The sequence below is a fragment of the Pseudopodoces humilis genome, chromosome 17, assembly GCF_049639895.1.
Source record: "Pseudopodoces humilis isolate 2021_Gansu_Grassland_sample_001 chromosome 17, ASM4963989v1, whole genome shotgun sequence".
NCBI lineage: Eukaryota > Metazoa > Chordata > Aves > Passeriformes > Paridae > Pseudopodoces > Pseudopodoces humilis.
The window spans coordinates 12185312-12206785 of record NC_142216.1 but is presented as its reverse complement, the minus strand read 5'-3'; positions in this window follow the sequence as shown (position 1 = coordinate 12206785).

Sequence of the window (21474 nt, the reverse complement as noted above, 5' to 3'; positions counted from 1 at the left end):
TGACACTACCAAAGGATGACTTCTGACCAGTTCATAGACTACAGCTATTTTTCTTACAATTACTGGACCTCTTACAATGTCTATACATCATACGACATCATCTGAAATGGTTTATTGTCAGTATGCACACTCCTGGTGAAACCAGCAAATTTTATCCACATTTTATAGATGAAGCAGAAGGATGATGAGTCTGGTTTGGGGTTTGAGGCATTTTTGGGGTTTTTTTGGGTTTTTTTTAATGTTGTTGTTGGTTTGTTGTTTGATTGGGGAGATTGGTGGATGTTTGTTTGTTTGTTTGTTTGTTTTAAAAGGCATTTGAATGCCTTCTGGCTCCACAAAACAATAGCAGGCACTTCATTAAACACTCCTGTTTTCACGAGCAAGCTTAAAACACAAGCTGAATCAAGGCAGATGCTCTTTAACTAAGATGCTTTTGGAAATAAACCTTATGGCTCAGAGCACTAAGCAGATTCATACTTTCAAATACAGGTTCTGGGAATACCAGAAGGTCGCCCCAGAAATGGCCAGCAGCACAGGGAAATGAACCATAGATCCAGTAGTCTGCATAACTCCACTGAGACAGACAGGCAGTCTCACTGTCTGATCCCATCCCACTAAATTATCAGGGCCTTCTTTATCTGCTCACCTCTCTTACCTAGTCCTGCTCCAAAACTGCCCACTTCACCTTCACATATGCTCTTGTTAAACCTTTTAACAAATGACATATGAATAAATCCTCACTTATCTCTTTATCACATCTTTAACTCAGTTTGTCTTTCTGTAGCCCAAAAGTGCCTGGAACTTGCTCAGCACTCCTCTGTGTTTCTACAGATGTAGAAAACATCTCATTGCACCAGTCTGGGGTTTCTTTGGTAACTATGGATATAAGAGTGACAGGAAAAGGATTTAGGATGAACAAGTCTAATAAGAAAAATACACACCTACAAAAATTACATCATACTGTCTAGACCCTTTGAAAGCAATGCAATAGACTGATCGAGGTTATGTTTCTTCATTGGCTTATTTAGCAAGGAAGGAAATCAAAATTTTCCCCCCTGATGCACCTGACAACATTGTCAGGTCCAAGCTGAAACTCTGCTGAGGTAGAAAATGAGGCCAGGGAAGAAGATTCAAGATTGCTTGAGTAGTGTGGGAGGTTTATCAAGGTTTTCAAACATCCAGTTAGTACATTATAAACTGTTAACCTAGATGTATGCTAGTGTTTGGGACTGATTTAAATACCTCATGGATTTACCAGCCTTTCTGGCTAGTAAAGATCCATCCCTGTTAGATACATCACATGGCACAAGAATTTCTTCACTGCTCTTCCTGCTCTGTTCTGCATTTCTTCCCTCTACTGCAGTTCCAAAACCTCTCTTACACTGTGTGGCAGAGGTAATCCCAGGTATTTAACTTTACAGAGCAATACTGCAAAAGGTAAGGGGGAAATATACAAAAGCTCATCACTAGAAACAGAAACAAAACAGAACAAAACAGAACAAAACAGAAACAAAATTCAAAAAAATTCAGAAATCAAAAAGAACATGGCTGCTATAGTAGCAATACATCCATTCATTGACAAAATCATGGATCTGTTTCGTGCATACAGAAAATAAACATACAGATCACTGCTACAAAACCAAGACGCCTACCTTGATAACTGCTATCAGCAGTTTATGGAAGTAAAAGTCTTCCACACAGATTACAAGATTTCCTAAAATGAGGGACTGTACTAGAAAGTCAATATTCAAAAAGCAAAGCCAGCATGCCTGTGGCTGAACCAGAATTGTGTGAACCACAATTCTTCTGTGTGTAGAAGCACCTACATGGTGGGTATGGTTTGATTTCACCATCTATTTCACAAACACCCACAAAAGGTTTTTTGCATATAAATATTCATAAGGTGCAAATTAGTGGTTTCACAGCTATTTTCCCTCTCTTTTCCTCCCACTGTCTGCTACAATAAAACCTCATTTCACAGAATCACAGTTAAATGTAAGTTAAGGTGTCTCCCTTGATCTACACTCAAGTGTATCACCCCTCGAGATTATTTAAAATACTGATTATTTATTTGTTTCTGATGCCTCTGAAACAGGACATACATATGTTGATACTGACTTTCAGCCGGAGAAAATAAATGGAACTCTTAAAACATTTTGAAAAAAGGCAGAGAAATGATCCCAATGGTCAGTTCAAAACCTTCAAAGTTAACAAAGGTATCACACACAATAGGTCCTTCATGAAATCACCTATCTCAATAATATGAACTTCAAACAGTGTCCTAGTAGCAAATCACATTTGTTTTCCAAAAAAGAGAGGGATAACATGGAAATCATTGGTATGTTGTGTAGGAGGAAAACAACAGAGATTCTAGGAAAACAAAATGAAAACTCCTCTCCCTTTTAAGCAAGTTACTTAAACATCTATGAAGGAAATATAAAATATACAGGTCCAGTCCTGAGTCCTGACTCCCATAAAACCTCTGTACTTGAAAACACTGATTCCTAGTCCCAAAATTTAGCTTTCTTAAAATTTTATTAGACCTAAAGAGCAGAGCTGATTAACTTAGCACTGAAGTCAGAAAACTCACACAGGACAGGGTGAGGACTCAAGAAACATCACCTGCAGCTACCACTGCTGCTGACACAGATCATTCTAAGGATGGACACATATGAAGACCCCACACCCAATATCCTCATCCTTTGTCATTGCATATGTTTTCTTATAAATATTGCTAAGTTTTAGGGGAAAAAAAAGTTTATTTTTAAAATGAAAAAGGAAGGTTTCAGTCCTGGACTCCTAAATTAATAGTATGTATTTAATCTGAACACTGAAGAGATTAATTCATATCATTTGCTGATACACAGTAAACACATGCATGATAGCTGATTTGCTTACAGCACTGATGCATTTCTTACAATAAAAAGATTAAAATAATTTTTAAGGAAAATTCCAGAACTGCAGGGGGTGGAGGACAGCACTGAAAGAAACTTTCCACTGCCTCACTGCGAGATGTTCGAGAGGACTGTGGTATTTTGGTTTAAGGCACTAGAAGAAATTCAGCAGAACATTTGACTATTTTCTACTGTTTTCCTTTCTTCTCTTCCTCAACATTTGTTTTCTCCACCATCTGATGTCCTTACATCCATAAGAAAACTTAAATATTTACAGCAGCTCAGGCAGACACAGCAAATCCCTTTAACAATTCTCCTGGGAAACCCATCTCTCTGATTCAGTTTTCAAGGAACCACTACACAAGCATTTCTTCCTATAAATAAAGATGACACTATAGTTCCACATTGAAACTACTTTCCCCCAATTTCAAACCCAGTCCCTGCGTATACAAATTCAATTTGCTGTCCTGTTTTATTCCAATAAATGGAGCTTTACCAATGGATCTAAGCAGAAATGTCATCAGTGTTTGAGTGATTGTTGGATATTATTTATTTGATATGAAATGAGCAGTGAATGAATTGGTAAATTAATCTGCAAATGACATTACTACTTTGAATCGATTTAAGCTATTCCATGTCAAACTATGGCTTATTGTTATACAACTTTGATCACTGGCTAAATGTAAAAAGCCTACTATGTACAAAGCATCAGAAATTATCTTTATAAAAATAAGATTAGCAAGTAATAGGAATAAGGTGGTTGCTGGAGATATTGTTCATATTTTATATTAAAGCCAGAAATTGTTCTGAAATTGAGTTGAAATGTGCTATAACAGGGAGAAAAAGGTGATTGTCAATAAATTTAATTTATTGGAGCTCTCTGTTATTGACATTTTATAAAATTAGTAATCACAAGAATTCTGCTTTCCACAAGTTTGACACAGAGTAAAATAATTTAATAGCATACTAAGAAAAGGGAACCAGCTGGAAGTTAGTGAGCAAAGCATTTTCTCATTCAAGTTCTAAAATATTCTATGCTAATTCTTCCCCTCTTCTCACAGAGATTTAGGAATGTGCTCCAGGGATGCATAATCATGTTCTTTCAGTCCCACTTGTTAGAGCAGTGCATGGGGCAAGTGGGCACAGAAGGATGAATGCTCTGAATGGTATAAAGATGTGGGACTGAAGAGGTGAAAAGAGGCTTGGAAAGAACCATGGAGCACCCAGCTCTCTCTGCTGCTCTGTCTTCCAAACACCCTGACTGCAGGAACCGTCCATCACAGCTCAGAATTAAATCTGCAGCCCTCTGTGAGATGCAAAGCAATATTCCAGCTTCCATAGTCAAATTTCCCTACTACTTTATTGCTTCCTAGCCAAACACAAAGCACAGCACACTGCATTTTTGGTCTGCTAGCTAAAGCACCAGTTAGGGTTCCTAATGGCTCATTTATTAAATACATCTTATGCCTGTTTCTAACAGAAGAATATCCAAGAACATACTGCTATCTACACAAAAGAATTCACTATTCAAACACATATCCTGAATAGCATCCCAGCCTCTAACTTTCTTACTTGCAGCATTTTGTAGATGAGACATTTCCAGTATCCAAATGTTGCATTTCATCTTCCTTAATCTATTCCAAATAGAACCATCATAACTTATAATAAGTAACTCTGAATGGCAGATTTCTGAGGCAAACACATGATTTACAATTTAGCTGTAAAGAGATCAGCTTTTACCTCTTACTTGTAACATTCAAACTCCTGTCAAAGACTCTTGTAAGTCAACACACACTGACTGGGCCTGCTGGAATCTCACATGAAAAAGGTTGATAACTAACATTGTTATTTGTTTGTTATTTGTTTGGGAGCATTATTCACTCAGCTCTGGGGTACCTGGCTCGTGCCCACCCTCCAGCCTCACCACCAGCTGCTTTCCCAGAGAGGATTCCCAGCCACAAACAGGGGTGCTTCATTTGAATCACACACTTGCTCCACTGGACGAAAGTAAATCAATATTTTCACAAGTAAAATTGACTCAGCAGCATTTACAGCATCATTGTATATTTTATTTTTATATACATACCCTGATGGGCCACTGAACTTGCATCTTCTTCCCCTCATCCCAGGAATATTTGAATAAATATTTCCTTCAATAAACATTATATTTGGAGCTTTTTATTTCTCCTTTTTGCATGGTAAATAGGTTCAAAGATCACAATTAACTCTTTCATTCTTCTTGTACAGAATACACAATAATATTTAATCCCATAAGCTTTCCTTAGACGACTATATGACTACAACATAAACTTCTGCATTTTCTTTAGCACACACATACAGGACAAGAGTATGAATTAGAACTTTTTATATTATTTTTATGATATTCACTGATGATCACATACTGGATTGTAGCCCTATTTAAATAATTTATCAAAGAAATGGGTAACATAAAAATTAATATTGACCTAAAAAAGCTATTTCACCACATTGCACATAGGGAAAATAAGTTGCCAGCTTAACATACATTAGAAAATCTTTTTTTTTCTGTGCTTGAAAGGAATCCTTTTTTTTTCTTTTTTTTTTTTCCTGCTAGGTTTATTTTACAGTTTTGCATTCTACCTTATGACACAGGTAAGCAAATGCAGGGTGGAGGCAGAACTTTATTGTCTGAGCTGCTCACCCTTGAGCCTGCCAGGCTGGCTCCCAGGGCAGCAAACACAACAGAGCCCTTCTCCACCAGCACAGCCCCAGCGAGCCACAGACTCTCCCTGACCTCAGAATGGTTTTGCATCAGGAATGTGCTATGCTTTCACATAGCAAATTTTGTTTTACACATCTTCAGAAAGCTCCTGTGTAATTCTAGCTGTTTGATACCATCAGAAATTGGCCCTTCTTTTATGACAAACTAATCACAAAAAGAGTTTTCACGTCTAAATTGTAAAGTAGTCTGCAGGAAATTAACTGTAAAAGAGACAGGAGGCTTTTGTGACACAGCTGAAAGCTTATGAAAAATAAATTATAGAAGAAACTGTTTTAATATACATGCTTAATGTTTTTATTGGTGAGAATGCTGAAGTGGCTGCCAATTCAACTTTGCATCTAAATTGTCAAACATAATTGCTTATATATGTGACATAATAAAAATCTCCATTGTAAAAGTCTTAAAAGAATGCTAAGTAGTGTAACACTGGCTTTTACAGCATTAAAAAGGAATATTATTCTTGTGTCCAGTTATCGTATTTACAGAAATGCAGAAAACCCATTAGATTTCAAAGACAGACAAATTGTTAAATGGCTTTTGCCACTTTGATCTGCACAAAAGACAGAAAATATTCCTTGGGAACATTTTCAATTTAAACTTGTCTCCTTAAAATATGCTTTTCAAAGTGTGCATTAAAATAAAAGCTATATTCAAATGCAAACACTCAACTAATAATTTCTCCATGTTGATAATTGTATTAATCGGGTACCAATCTGTGCATCTGTGATATTGCTGTGACCTCTTCAACTGAAAGCAACTTCTAACAGGCACTCTGAAAATTCAAGAGTCATTGACTTGAGTGCAAGAGTTTTCTATTTACAAAGAAACGTGTTCAGCTGGTAAACAGGAAAAAAGAATTCAAGATAATCTGAAAGATTAAGCAAACCAACTAGAATCAATTGAGGCATAATAAGAAAATGGAGCAGTATAAACAATTTAAATGGTTCTCCTGCTGCCACAACCAGTTCAAGATGAAAGTTTAACTTCTTTCCTTAAGCAGAGAAAAGTCCTTTCCAACGCTTTCAGTGTAACCCCAGAACATCTGGAAACTTAGCAAAGGCAGAGTCTGTTTCCAAGGGGAGAGTCAGACAGGCAAAAACAAACCTGCCACAAAGTATACCTACCCAAAGTATACTTACCCAAAGTATACTGGGAAAAGCTCTGGATGGAAATGTCAGTGTTTACAGAGAATAAATAAAGGAAAAACAGATTAGAAAGTGTGAAGGTTATGGTGGAGATTGAACTTTATTAAATATAATCTTTATCCAGGCAAGACCCTTTGACAACCCCAGGAAAAAGGAGAAGTAGTAAGACATGGATGTTGTACTCACTTGTGTTCCCAAAAAAGAAATCAGCATAAAGAATAGCAGGTAAAATAAAAGAGAAATTTCTCTTTTTTTTTTTTTTTAAAACTGAAATAAAAAGCTGCTGAAGAAGCAGTCAGCAGGAAAAGGACCACCTCATACTTCAAACTTTGAAAATACAGCCTTATTTAAGCATTTCATTTATATTAGCTCTTTGGAAAATAAATCCCACATGTCAGCCTTTATGTCTTCTACAGAGAATAATCCATTCTTCATAAAAACAAATCATGTCCTCATAGCATACAAAGCTATGACATCATTTTGAAAAGCAGTATTGCATCTGCAAGTGACTGCCACACAACACTCCACATGTCCTCAGCAGTTAGTCTTTGAAGAGAAAGAGAGCACAAGACTCATAACAACTAATATTTAAAAATGTGACTTGTTTCACTTGGGAAGCAAATCCAAGGAAGTTACATCAGACTGCAAGAGGATCACCTCCATCTAGACTGCCCACAACCCCTTTTCTTTTGCAATAGTAACGACATGAAGAAACCCTCCAGGACACTACTGGACATCAGTAAATTACTTGCTTATTTATATTGCCATTATTCTTAGAAAGAGCTTATCTTCACTCCCCTCTGTGCCAGCTATTATCATCAAATTCTAACAGCTCATCTCCTCTCCTGTCTCTGGATTTGATTTCCTACTTCCTTGAAGTGCAAACATCTTCCTGCCAAAGGAGAAGGGCACAAAGAGAAAGAAATAATCAATACAAGGTTCAGGTTTCAAGCAGGGCTTCACAGCATCTCAGTGGTCAAACTGGACAGGGATGCAGTTTGAAGGATTCACAGAGACAGTGGATCAGCCATATCTCTGTCACAGAAAATACCAAGGCACCTCACTCCATGCTGGGCAGATGGGCTGAATTTGAAATCTCTGTGGCTGTTTTCAACTTTAAGCCCACACCTTTAACTCTATCACACTTTAAAAAACAAACAAACAAAAAGTCTTATAGCAAAAACTGAAAGTGATGAAACTCTTCCCTATCCCCTAATGCCTAAAAGTCAAACACAAAGCTTGGGCAGTGTCACCTTGCCTGCCCCACAGCCCCTCTTTACTGGTGAACTTGGCCCATCACTGTTCCCTCAACAGGAGAAACATTTGCTTCCCTTAGGCAGTCTCAAACAGGCAGATCTCAAAAGCCTGAGAGATTCTCTATGCCAGTCCTTACCCAAAATGTTGCCTTTTCCAGCCTCCTTTACACCCATTAGAGGAAGTCCTGTCCCTAAGTTTCACAGTTCAAATATCTGAACAAAGTTATTGTATTCTCTTAACACTCATTACTTCTCTTCTCAACCTGTACATATCACACTTTGCTCATTAATAGGCCCTGGTGATTTGCACGTCCTAGTTCTGAATGAAAGCTAAAAAACTTTATGAGGAAAATAATAGTAAAGCTGTAGAGCATAGTTAAAACCATAAAACCTACCAATACATAGTTTCTACAAATGGCAACTTTCTCAAAGCTGGGCTCTTTAATAATTTCATCCTTTTGAAATACTTCTTTGCCCAAAACCTGACCAAGCCCAAGGGGTTTTTTTCCTTACAGTTATTTAAATCCCAGCCCCTTGTCAATACGGCTCTACAAAAAAAAAACATAAAAATGAAACAACAAAAAAACACAGAAAAAAGAAAAAAAAAAGAAAAAAACAAACAAAAAAAACCCCCACAAAATTCAAGTGCAATACCCCAGATGATTTCAGCACAATGCTGCAGAATAGAAATAGAGCAGCAGGAAAACTGATCCTAGAAATACTGGGAAAAAATGTCAGAACTACGTATTTCAGGAAACATGAACTGCTCACCTCCTTGGGTTGATTTCTCAGCTGACAGCAGGACAAAGCTCCCAACACCTATCACAAGAGGTTTCTTACCTAAACTGTTTTTGTGGAAAGTCTTTTAGATTTCCAGAACTGTGCAATGAACTTCAAGTCCATCTTCCCTTTGCTCAGCAGAGACAGCAGTGCCTTCTAATTAAAATCAGAGATAGAGCAAAGTATCTACTTAAAAATGGCACAGTACACTTGTATGCTAATAAATCTATACTTCTGTTACACTCAAAATAAACAAGGGAGTACGGCACTGAAAGGAGGATTTCCCACTCTTCTAATAAGAAAAAGAATATTATGAACTTCAAATTTTGCATGAGGCCAACATGACATCATTAGCATGAGTTACATATGTAGCTAACGTGTTCTAAATGAAACAAACATGTGAAAAGCTGAAAGAGGAATGATGGGGTTTACCCTAAGACTAATGCAGAACACATGGACGTGCACAGAAGAGCTGGGACAGGTCCTGCTAAAAGATTTCAGGCCATTAGGAGATGGTGAAGGAACAGCAGCCTGTTCTCCAGCAGCAGACATGGCAAGCACCCCCTTCATTCTCATGCTAAATAATGCTCCAGAGAACTGCAGAAGACAATACAGAAAATCGAGATTTTAAGTGGAACAGACAAAGAAATAATGAAAATTAACTCAGACACTTAGAAAGCAGAACTGAACAGACAGGGAAATGAAACAGAAAGAGGAAATGCAAAATTATCATGCACAGCACCTTTGGATCACTAAGCATTTAAGTACTATCCTGATGAGCAGAAGCTTCATTAATCTTTCCTGACAAGTGACTTGCAAGAAACAAAGTTGTGGCAATATTTCTGCTACTAAAGGGAACTTCCATGAACAGCAGTAGCTGCAGCTAAACCAAAATGGTAAAACCCACCAAGAACACAATAAAATTGCTTTAAGGAATTGCAAACATAAATCTCTCTCCTGTAATATAATTTTCTTCCCTAGTGCTAAGCTTTATAGGGCATGCTGTCAAACAGAGCCCTGCTGCAGTGCCATTGACCCCAGCAGAGCATCAGCCCCTCCACTGGGGTCTGTTTGCCCTTTTAATAAAATATTCTCCTTCTTCAGACTTCAGGTGCTGGTCCAAAATCACAAAATAGTTTTCATTTATTTTCAACCAGAAGACGCCTACTTGTGTTCTGGAATGATTTTCTACCTTGACACTACTTTGTCTTCCCCTGGGGGAGCACCTTCAAGATGGGGCAGTGAGTGGCAGGGAAAAAGGCTTGAGGAAATCTTGCACTCAGCAGTCTGAGTGAGACACTGCCTCTTAATCTTCCTCCTCTGCCTCCATAAAACTGATCAGATGGTTTTAAGGCAAAACCTCCAGCCTGCTCTGAATGCCTGGGCTTGTCCCTGAGCTTGCCACCAGTGGGAAGGAGGATGGCATGGAGAAAAAGATAACGTGGCTTGGACAACAAGGCCAAAAATAGTTTCAAGCCCTCTTTTCCTGTAACAAAGGAACAATCTGACTGTAAAATTCTGAAAAAAAATGGTTACCTCCATAGCTGAGTCATTTAAAGGTGTCTCACATTTAATTCTACATCAGAGGCAAAGTTCTTCTGGACAAACCACTCTGCTCATGTTATAAATGAAAGCAGGAACTGGCCTCTCCCCTATGCAACAAAGAGATGAAAAAGAAAATATTTCTTTCATGGGAATGCACACAATTTGATCACAGTGACATTGATTTGTGCAGAAGCTTATCTGCTTTCTTGTTTCTTTCATTTCAAGAAAGTTTGCTTTCTTGCCTTTGAGTCAACTCCTTGCTATCAGAGGTACAGGGATCTGGAGGAGAGAGCAGAGTCCTGCCCAGAGGCAAGAGGAGCCAAGATGTTATCAGAAATGGGCCTTTTTTCAGAATTTTGAGACATCTGGGACCTGTACAGATGTGAGTTCTCATTTTTATTGTTGCAGTGAGAGTATTCCCTTATGAGAAGGCTGCTGAGCTTCAAGCCACCTCTTGGTTTCATTAAATGGACCTTCCCTCTCCAGTGTGCACCTCAGGTAAATTTGATATCCACAGTCCTTAACGAGGTGACAGATTTTCTGCTCTGGAAAGGAGGTGCCCTATCAATCCTGCTGTGGGTCACTCCTTTGGTAACTAGGGCACCTTGAACATATTCCTGTCCCTTTCCCCGCCATGGCCCCTAAAAGCAGAACCAAGGGACAGATTTCCTGCAGAAGCCATCATCTAGTGCCCTCACTCCTTTAAAATCAAGTTCATTCACTCCAGATCAAGCTTCTTTTTTAGGAGATAAATCCTACATCTCAACCACACTTAAAACAGTATGGCAACAGGCCAATTTTCCCATGCTTGTCCCTCATAAATTATAAAAGTGTGTTTTATAGTAGAGTTTCAAATGCAATAGCAATTCCAACTCTATATCCCACAGATCTTATACATCAGGTCAAAACATAAACAGCCTGAAGGGCAGGAGGATCTGAGTTTTTTCTTAGATTTGGCATAAACCCCAATAGTGAGTGCTTTTACAGACAACTGGGAAAGGGAACAACTGAGGAAGTTACAGAAGAATCAGTTTTGATTATTTTTTAATGAAATCAAAATACAACAAACCTTCAGACTGAGGCACAGTGTAACATTGCCCACAGAGAGAAGAGCCAAGAGCTGCAGGCACCCATCCATTGCTACTTTCTTATGCTGTGAACATTTTAAGGGCACCAGAACTGCAGTCTAACTGTGAACACGGTGCCTATCTCAAGTGAGAACAAAATCAGCCTCTTACACCCAAAAAAGTGCTTGAACAAAATATAGCTTTTCCTCCTTATAAGTATAGATTTTTACTTTGTAAAAAGCAAGGTCAGAATTGTGGGTGTTGCTTTAGAAAGAAAAGAATCTAATTGGAACATATTTTTCATTGAATTAAGTACAAGGCAGAGCAGTTCATTTAATTCAATAAATGCAACAATAAAGAGAGCTCCAAGTATCAGATCTTTGTAACAACAGTGTTTAGGTTCACCCTTCACATTAGCAGCTGGAAGACAAATCAATTACAAACTGAGAAACACTTGAGCAGGGCTGACTCCAGGAAACCCAGGGCAGCAGCACAAACACACGTTACACATTCTGCAAGGTTAAATTAATGTGAAGTAAATTCCTCAAGTTATGTAAATAAATTATAGTAATGTTGTCTGACAGCTCGTATTAAGTGAGATTAATTCAGCAAGCATAAAATATGCAGGGGACTTCATGCCCTCACATATCCCTGCTCATCTTATGGCAACCAGGGAAACCTTCAGAGCCGAGGAAGGCAGGGCAGGGCTCGGACAGCTCTGGGAAAGGTCATGGCTGAGCTTTGTTTTTGTTTTTGACCATGGAAATGGTGAGCCCAGCTGATCAAGACCTCAAACACAGACAGCAAAAAATCCACCAGGAAATAGCAGCAGAGGATCACTCCTCCATAATTAACACTGATATCTCCATTCTTCTCTAACATTGTGAAAATCTTCCTGACCCAAGTGAAACTCTTTCCTCTTTAGGGGGAAAATGACACAATTCCATCAAAGCCAACAAATGATTCATCTTTTGTCCTATTCTCCCCCTTCTGATGGGCTTGGTATCCAGTTTCTGGAAGGTTCATTCTCTGAATTTGCTTTTACACATAAAAGAATGTATTTCTGTAGTGAAAACAAAGCAACATATAGACACATATACCCACACTGCTACAGAAAAAGGAGAGGAACTCACTGAACTCTGGGCTTTTGAATCTCAGCCCTAATCATTTTACCTTTAAAAAAAAAAAATCCAAATGTACTGAAAAAAGGACTTTATTCTAGTGTGTCTAATAGTATTCAGTTTATAGAACAATATAAAGAAGAAAATATTTTCATTAAAGGAAGAATAAGTGCAAAAAAGGTTTGTTTGGGAACCTCAAAGTAACTTTAGCTGTGGATCACAAGAAAACTAAAGATGTGGAGACACTGAAAACAGAACTCTGACCAAAACCACAGGCCATTCATTCTACAATACATTACCATTAGGTTAAGACTGACTTTCTCCATCTATTCTGTAAACTTTTTGCAGGTGTGACTTGACTCTAGCAAGCAAAATAGTTCTGCTCTTGTTAGGTTTAATCTTACTTCTTAATCTTCCTTTTAAATTTCATCTTAAATTTCCTGCTTTCAAGTATCAAGCCAAATTGATTTGATGCTTAATGCTTGATAAATAAATAATAAGCCTTTGAATTAGCCCACATGTGATAAGGCAATGATCCCATTATTTCTCACATTCATATAATCAGCAATGATTAAATTATTTCTAATGTCCTCAACATGAATGCAAAAATACACTAAAGAGATCTTTAACAAAGCTCCCCACCATGTTTTTTTATTAAATGCTCTTAATTCGAGTGTTTTATCACGTGATTACACTAGCTGGGCCATAAGAGCTTATTTTAATGAGAATGGGAAGAGCTCAAAACGGTGGGTGTTCTGCATATCTCTTTGACATCTTTACAATCATTTGCCATTTTGAGTGTGATTAGCTGAATAGCAACTATTAGGAAGGTTGATTAATACTTTTTAAATATGTCAAATCTTGGCTAGCACTCAGCTTATTTTTTGGGAGAACAGACTGAAACAAAGACTTCCACTATCTCCACCCAAGGACACAGCACATTGTCATGTGGGTAACAAAGAAAAGACCTCACACCCAGATCATGGCCAGCAGCACTGACATTTCTATTTACAGAGACCTGGACTCACACATGATATCCAAGGACTTGACTTGAATAATATCATGTCCACATTAGAAGCACGAGTATGATTCCAGTTAAAGAAATGGTGTAGGCAGTGTGGTTTCCAGGACATCGCTATTGATAGTAGACATCTATTAAAGTGCTAAGAATCAACATGAAATGACATTTAACATCCTATTTTTTAAAAAGTTTTTTAAAAATCCCTACATGTTGAGCTTCCAGAACAAAGAACTGCATTAAAAGCACTGGTAAGGGTATTAAAAGGCAATATTTGATGTATTCCCATCTAGTGCATTAATATTGAATCTGGCTGTGATATAAGTTGCACTAATTAAAATTACATATTTCTCTTTTTCCTTGAATCAGAAGAGGCAGTTAAAGGAAAAATCAATATCTAAAGCTTACAAAGCCAAAAATCTTCTTTCAGCACTAAGATATCATCATGATAAAGGCCATGAAATAAAGGTCAGAATATATAAAATAGTCATTAGATGCAGAGACATTTGTAACACTGAAATTAGTAATGCCTTGCTCTTACAGAGGTTTACCCAAAGAGCTGCTTCTGCCAGCACAAAACATCCTCTTTCCTCCACGACCCCACAAGGATGCAGAACGTGCCACAAGTGACTTACCTGGACTGTGCCACAATCGTGGGAAAGAGATGGGGACAACTGCACTGCTGGTACTGACAACAAGTAAACACAATTTTCTGGGATTCATGCTGCTATAATTACCCAAGTGAAAATATTCTTCTCCAGAGGAACTTTAGAATGCTTCAAGTATCTGTAGGTGGCAAAAAAAAAAAAAAACCAACAAAAAAAAAGGCAGAAGGCTTCATAGTTCACTGGGAGCTTCTGAATTAGTGCAGCCCTTCGCAAACAGGTGAGAGACAAAATTCTTTGGAGATGTGGGAATGGATGAAGTGACACAAACCCAGAAAATAATTTCTTCATGCATTTTCCATTGGCTGTAGCTCATGCCCAGCATGGGGAAAGAAGATGGAAAAATCAGAGAATGGGCATTACTGATATTTCCATGAGGAAAGTGTCAGTCTGAATTCCCTGCAAGCTCCTCTATGCCTACAGTTTGTCCTGGTGTGCCTTCACTTTTAAGGAGTAAGGGGCAGAAAGCAAGACTGGAAGGAAGCCTGGAAGAAAAGGTGAAAGGAAAATGGAATAAGAAATAGATTAATGCAAAAGGGAAGAGTGTTAAAACAGTAATAGAGATCAGCATGTGCAAGCTGAGTGGATAAAGAGGAATAAAAAGAAACAGGAAGATACAGGAAAACCTATTAATAACTATCACCAATGTCTTGTATTGCCTGTCTGAAGACTACAGAGCAGGAGGGAAAGGAAGCATTCCCAAGGAACTTGCCTATTACTTCTCAGGTAGGGGTGGGTGAATTGCCTTTTTAAATATATAACAGGCTTCTCCATTCCTGCTCTCACTACTCTTAAAAGTAGTTGTATTTATCATAACTATATGACAGTTCTGAAGGAACAAAACTTACATTTTGTCCCCCAAGCACTGAAGGTGGCAGAACATACTGATGCAGGGAAAGGGATTCATTCTGAAAGACAGAAAATAAATGGGGAGTGTAGGAGAATGGAGAGAAGGTTACATTTACTTTTGAAAAACTAAGGAGACAGCTCCTTTTCCAAGATGACCTTGCAACTCCTACCCTTGAGGGTCCAGCACTTGCAGATGGGAGAGTCAGGCATTGCTTTCCTTGGCCTGTGCTGGTACAGGGGTAATTTGTGAAAACATCAGAGCAGCCATGGAAGCATGAAATCATCCCACAAGTAAGTAATTCCCTATTAGCATCACAGAACTTTAGCTTCTACATTATCATCCCAAAACTTTCTCCAGCAAGCTACCCCATGTAACAGTCCCTGCAACCAGATAAGTTTTCCCACAGCAAACTTTATTTAGTACCCTAAATAAAGAACCCTCCTTTGCTTTGTGTATAGGAAAATTGTATTTTTGCAATCACTGTTTGTTTTTCATGAGTGGAATAAAATGGCCAAAACATTTAGTCTCCATGAAAGAGCAGTGAGCATGCTTGTCATTTTGCAGCAGGATGCTGAGCTGCAGGTGGAACGACTGCCAGGGCTCCAAGGCTGCATTGCCCCATCTCTCTTTGCACGTTTAAAGCCACAGACACAGAAAACACCTCACCAACAATTCACACCTAAGTACACACAGTCATTTACTTTCCAGCAGTGAAACGAGGCCTCTCCTCAAAGCTGATGCAGTGAGTGGTGAAATTGAGGGCATGATTTAAAAATGTTCCCCAAAAGAATGTAATGATATGCAAATATGAATGCATGTTTGTCAGAAATTGATACATCCTTACTGGATCACCTGGCATCCAGCACTAGATATAAGACAGAAGACACTTCAGAAGTGGGCTGGAGCTATGTGCAGCAACAGTTTGCTGCCATTAAAATGGTCTTTAATTTCAACAGTGAATAGCTGGTCCTTAGTAAGATTCTGAGTCAGAAAATACAGAAGTGGCCAACAGCCAATCATACCCACAGTACTCAGCTGGTTATTATGACAAGCAGCAAAGTAGTAATAAAACAGTCTTGTCTCATTTCCTCCAAAATATAATCCTACTACCATTAGCATTTGCTGTGTCCTGAGTGTGCTTCATCTGAACCACTCTGCAAAGAAATGGAGAGGACAAGCAGCATTTACCCATAGGACAAGATAAATCCAGTATCACAATCATGTAGTGAGGACTACAAATCCTACTAAGTGTTTTTTTTTCACTTATAAGCCCTAGATAAAGGGCAGGACAAACTGTGGTTTCCCTCCAGAATGCTCCAGACAAAAGCAGTGCCAATTTTGGCCTCATGACAATATGTTAATACAAGAGTATCTGCAATAAAGCCTTTACGAAGAACACCACAGAGTACATGTTTTAGTGACTGTGCCACAAAACTGGTGTGCTTTAGCAGCATAATTCCCCATCATTATAGTCATGCTTCAGTGAGGTGCAGCCATTTTCCAAAGATAACATTCTTAACAGTATTATTCCATTTCTTTTATGCTGGGTAATAAACAGGAGTTTCAGTTACTTCATTTGGCAGATGCTGGAGCAGACCCAAGCCTGTGGTTCCCTGCCACTGAAGCTGTTACACTGCTTTACAAAACATTTTCATGTGCTGTTTTCTTCTTACCAGATCAGTCAATGGGACATTTCCAAGTCAATCTTTACATTATCTGATCACAATAGAATACATTAAAAATAGAAGAAACAGATTAAAATAGACTATACATTAACTCCCACACTCCTCTAGCCTAATCTCTTGGATTTGAAATCCTGCAAAAACAAAACAACCAGAGCTGTTATTGCAGGACACAGAACCATGCTCTGCTCAGATCCAAAGACCTCCTCCAGATTCTCTCACTAAGAAAACAACTTGCAGTATCATCTTTACACAGTAACTATCACAACATCCTCAAATATCAACAGGTACCTGGAGAGACAGAAACTGGAGAAACTTATCTGCTGAGATAAATCAGTGACAGAAACATAAACATAGCCCAGGCTGCACCCAGCTGGCAGCAAATGCAACCTTAGCTTCACATTCTGCAAATACAAATGAATAAAATGATGACTTATTTTCCCTCCAGGTTACCTTGCTTTGGTCTCCTTGGTGTCCCCCTCAGACTGCTCCCTAACAAGCAGCCTTCAGCAGGAACACAGAACAGCCTCATCCACATGATTCCTTACCTTACAAGGTTTAATGTCATGCACTTAACGCTCAACTCCCCTGTGCCTCCGTAACTCAGAGAGCCTTTCCAACAACACATACAGACAAGAGTTAACTTTTACACATAATTTCAAAATGAATTTCTAGTCTCCAGCATAGCACTGAATGAAGAACAAGAAAAGAGCTCTGGTCACATGATTTGAGCCAGCTGTCTGAAGTAAAACATAGTATTTATCATTCCCCTTTCAACAGGCAAAAATCCCCACTACCCCTTCTCAGAGCTGCTCATAGCTTTGCTTTCCTCTACAAAAGACTAGCAGCCAAACACATCTATACCACTTAAGGTGCAGAGCTCCTGCTTCCCCTTGTTGGCTGACAGAGTAGGACTGAGGAGTGGAGATTTTCCTGCTTCTGTGTTTCCTTTGATTTCAATCTCCCCAACAGCCACACCAGACCTTGCCAAATCCTTTGGATTACAGGAGGAGGGACCCAAAATCGAGGGCTACAGCTGTAAATTTAAGAATTAGGCAAATTGGTCTATTTTACCTGCCAGTGAATGCAATAATCAGAACATTTATCTGCATTTATCTGCAATTTCGAACTGCCAGAATCTGCCAAGAGGAACCAACTTGTATGAATATCATCTTTATTTAGATTGACTTGATAAATCTTCTTCTGCCTGTAACCCATGTCTGTCTGTGTACCTCCAGCACCCTGTACAGTGCTCCAATGCAGAGAGCAATAACTTGCCAGGAGCTTTAACCACACATTAATTTACATTATCTGCACAGACATGCTGAACTAGTGAACCATGGACACTTGCCCTCTCAACCCACTTCAAACACTGCAAGAACTACTAACAGACTTGCCATCCAAACTGAGAGAAGGCAAAAGTTTATTTCCCCTCTTCCCAACGCAATAGGGTAGATTCTGTTGCTCTGAGGGAGAATGGGTTGGAAGAGAATAGAGAGAGTGCTGCAGGCATTCTTGCCCCTGGTAAGTGGCAGCTGTGTGAGACAGGCGAACAGCACTGAAGGAGGAGAAGCACAGAATGCTGATTTGACCAATCACTAAAGAGTAAAAGGTCACACAGGTGTTATGCAAGTGAGAGAAAAGGTATAAAGAGTCAGGAGGAGAGAGGTGTTGTTAGAGCTAGCAGGTTGTGCTGAGAGGAAGGAGTATGCATTGTGTGGTGCTGCTCCTGGGATCGTAACAGAAAAGGCAGAGGGCTTTAATAAACTGCTGATGCTTGCTACCATCTTCAGCATTAATCTTTTGAGCCCACCATCCATCAGGGGAAGATTTTAGGATTTTAGATAAGAAGGGACTGATGCTGGTGTCAGTTGTGTGACCACCATCAGATTGGTGCCCTGTTTTAGGGGCAAGAAACAGCAAAAGGTGCCCCATGCGAGGAGCGACCGACAACATTGCGCTTTGCAGGGCAGTGCAGTGTCACATCACAACAGGACACGATGAGGGGCAGCACAGTGACACTGGAAACGGGCAGCTGGATTTGCTGGTAATCCACATTCCAGTGAGCCCTCCAAATAGATGTCTATTTAACATCTATACTCTCTCCATCAATTAGTATCACATTGATAAGGCTATACATATGCATATGTGTATTCTCTTTTTATATATTCATGCCTGTCTGAACTATCTGCTCAGCAATCAATCCTCCTTTAATCAGTTCCCCATTAAATACAAACTCCTACATCTTCACACTCTGCTTTACCTCATCACGACTATGAAAATCCCTTTATAATGATTAAATTGGCCTTTTAGCAGAACAGTTCATCTGATGGAGGAGGGAAGGGGACACGAGGAAGACACCAACTGTGCAAGTCAGAGTTAGGAAAAGTCTTTGCACCCTTTAAAACATTGTTAATTAAAGTAGTAAGTCATCCTCAGCACTTGAAAACTCTGAGGAAAAGCTTATTATGTGAGAAGTGCTTGACAAATCTGGTATCTCAAGTTTCCCATTTAAAGGTTTCAGAAACTCCCATCCTTAGAGAAAAACTGGAGCATTTAACCCTGTTTTGTCCCTTCCTCAGATAGGGACTGATAATATGGCTCATGGGGTTATGCAAAGATACCCTGATTTCTTAAAATTATTCCTGTGGATTTGTCACTACAAAATGTTCCAGTAGAGCAAGAACACAGGGAAAATACTGTTTCCACAAGAATGAGAAACACATCACTGAGTCTGCTCAAACTGGCACAAAGAAAAAGGACAAAATCTGGGGTGAAGTTTTTTTAACCCTGAATATACAATCCCTGCATTTCTTGAAATGCCATACACTTGTTGCAACAGGCTTACAAAATTATGTCCAAATTTTGGTCCAGCTTGAAATAAAAAGCCATGATCGACAGCAAAAATAGGTCTTTCCTAGCAATCAACATGCTTTGTTTTTCAGGCTATGCATTTTGTGGACAACAGCCCAGATTTTGGCAGACTATTTCATTAGGGAAACTTGCAGTTTAAATAAATGTGACTTTCTCAACAGAAAATTGGTATCAATCATTTCACATATTTTAAGCTGGCTTGATGATTCATGTCCAGGAAATCTGTCTGAAGATCTAGAGTTACAGCTGATCAGACAAAATTAAAGGTGCCATCACTTCATTTTTGCCACTTACACTATTGTATCTTTACATACATACAGAAAAAAAAGCAACCACCAAAAAAACCCAAACCAAGTCTGTTTCTTTGCTTATTTTCCTCCATCTTCCTTCATGGTATTTAACTCCAAAGACATCCACTGAAATCCACTTATCTGCAGAAAGGTAGGAAGAATCCAAGCTACGGTCAACTACCATGACTCAGCTGCTGCTTTATGAAATTTGAAGTTTTCCATTCACAGTAAACTTTGCATAAATCTTTTTGTGGACATGTTTCAGCTGAATTTTGCTCCCAGCATCCTGCTTAGATACAGTGGGTCTGTACAAAACAGCCTTTACTGTCAGGACTGGAGGATAAAGAAGAAGGGGGAAAGAGCTTTATTAAAGAACTTATAAATCATTCAATACTCAATCATCAAGCCAGGCTTGCCAAAGAAACCATATTTGTTCAGTGTTTGACTGCTGGCAACATTTCAGACCTCAATAAACCCTCATATGAACGATTTTGGTTCTCTAAACTCCAGTGAACTCAATGGGGTAGAAGGCAAATTTGTCCCCCAAAACAGTTTTAAAGAGACCTTGGTCTCTTTTCCAACTTCAGTAAATACGTGATACATATCTAATCCTACTGCCTTATTTACCCATTAACAGGATCTATATTTAGACAATTTTCTACAACACATGCCCTAGGTAAATAAATAAGTTTACCTGAATTTTCCTGCCCTAGATGCCCACTCAGAACTTGGAGGAGGGTCCTTTATCTCCTCAGGCATGGGTCACAATAGGAGCAAACACTTCCTAACCCAAGCTAGGCTCTGAGAAATAGGTGACCTAAATCTAATCAACTTAAGTGCTATTTCATGCCCCACACCCAATCACAACCCTTTCATTTGCCCACAGAGTGGAACAACACAGTGATTCCATTTGAAAGATGGGTTTTAATTTGCTCTCTGAGAATTTTTGTTCTTCCCTAAAAGAAACAATGAGTTCTCCCCACCCTACCATCTGCAATTTTGTTTGCAGCCACTGTTTTACCTGCCAAGGCATTGCTGGGTCAGACAGTCACCTTAAAACTAGAAGAAACCAGGTGCTTCTTATATAAACATAATTAAGCAATTTAATGAAAATCTGTTGAGTCCACCTCTCTCTGAGAATATGCAGGGCTCAGCTTGGTTTGTTTCTGCTTGTTTTTCAATGCACGCTGCACTTAAATGAAACTTTGCTGTCACCAACAGGTTGTCATGAGAATTAAATATTTTTCCTTTTTATTTTTTTTTAATTTTATACCTCAGGATAAAAGTTCAAATGTGACTCACCCAGACTTATTCTTAGTGAGTATTGTTTTAATTTGCAAGTATTCCTGTTAACTTTGATGTAATTAAAGATGACTTAGTAATCTCTGACTAAGGGATAAATGTGGTATGGGAAGGCAAATTAAAGTTGCTGCTGTTGAAAACAGTATGGATGAAAAAAGAACATAATTAAATTATCAAACTGATTTTTCAAATTGTGACAGAGAGATTCATCACACAGCATGTCA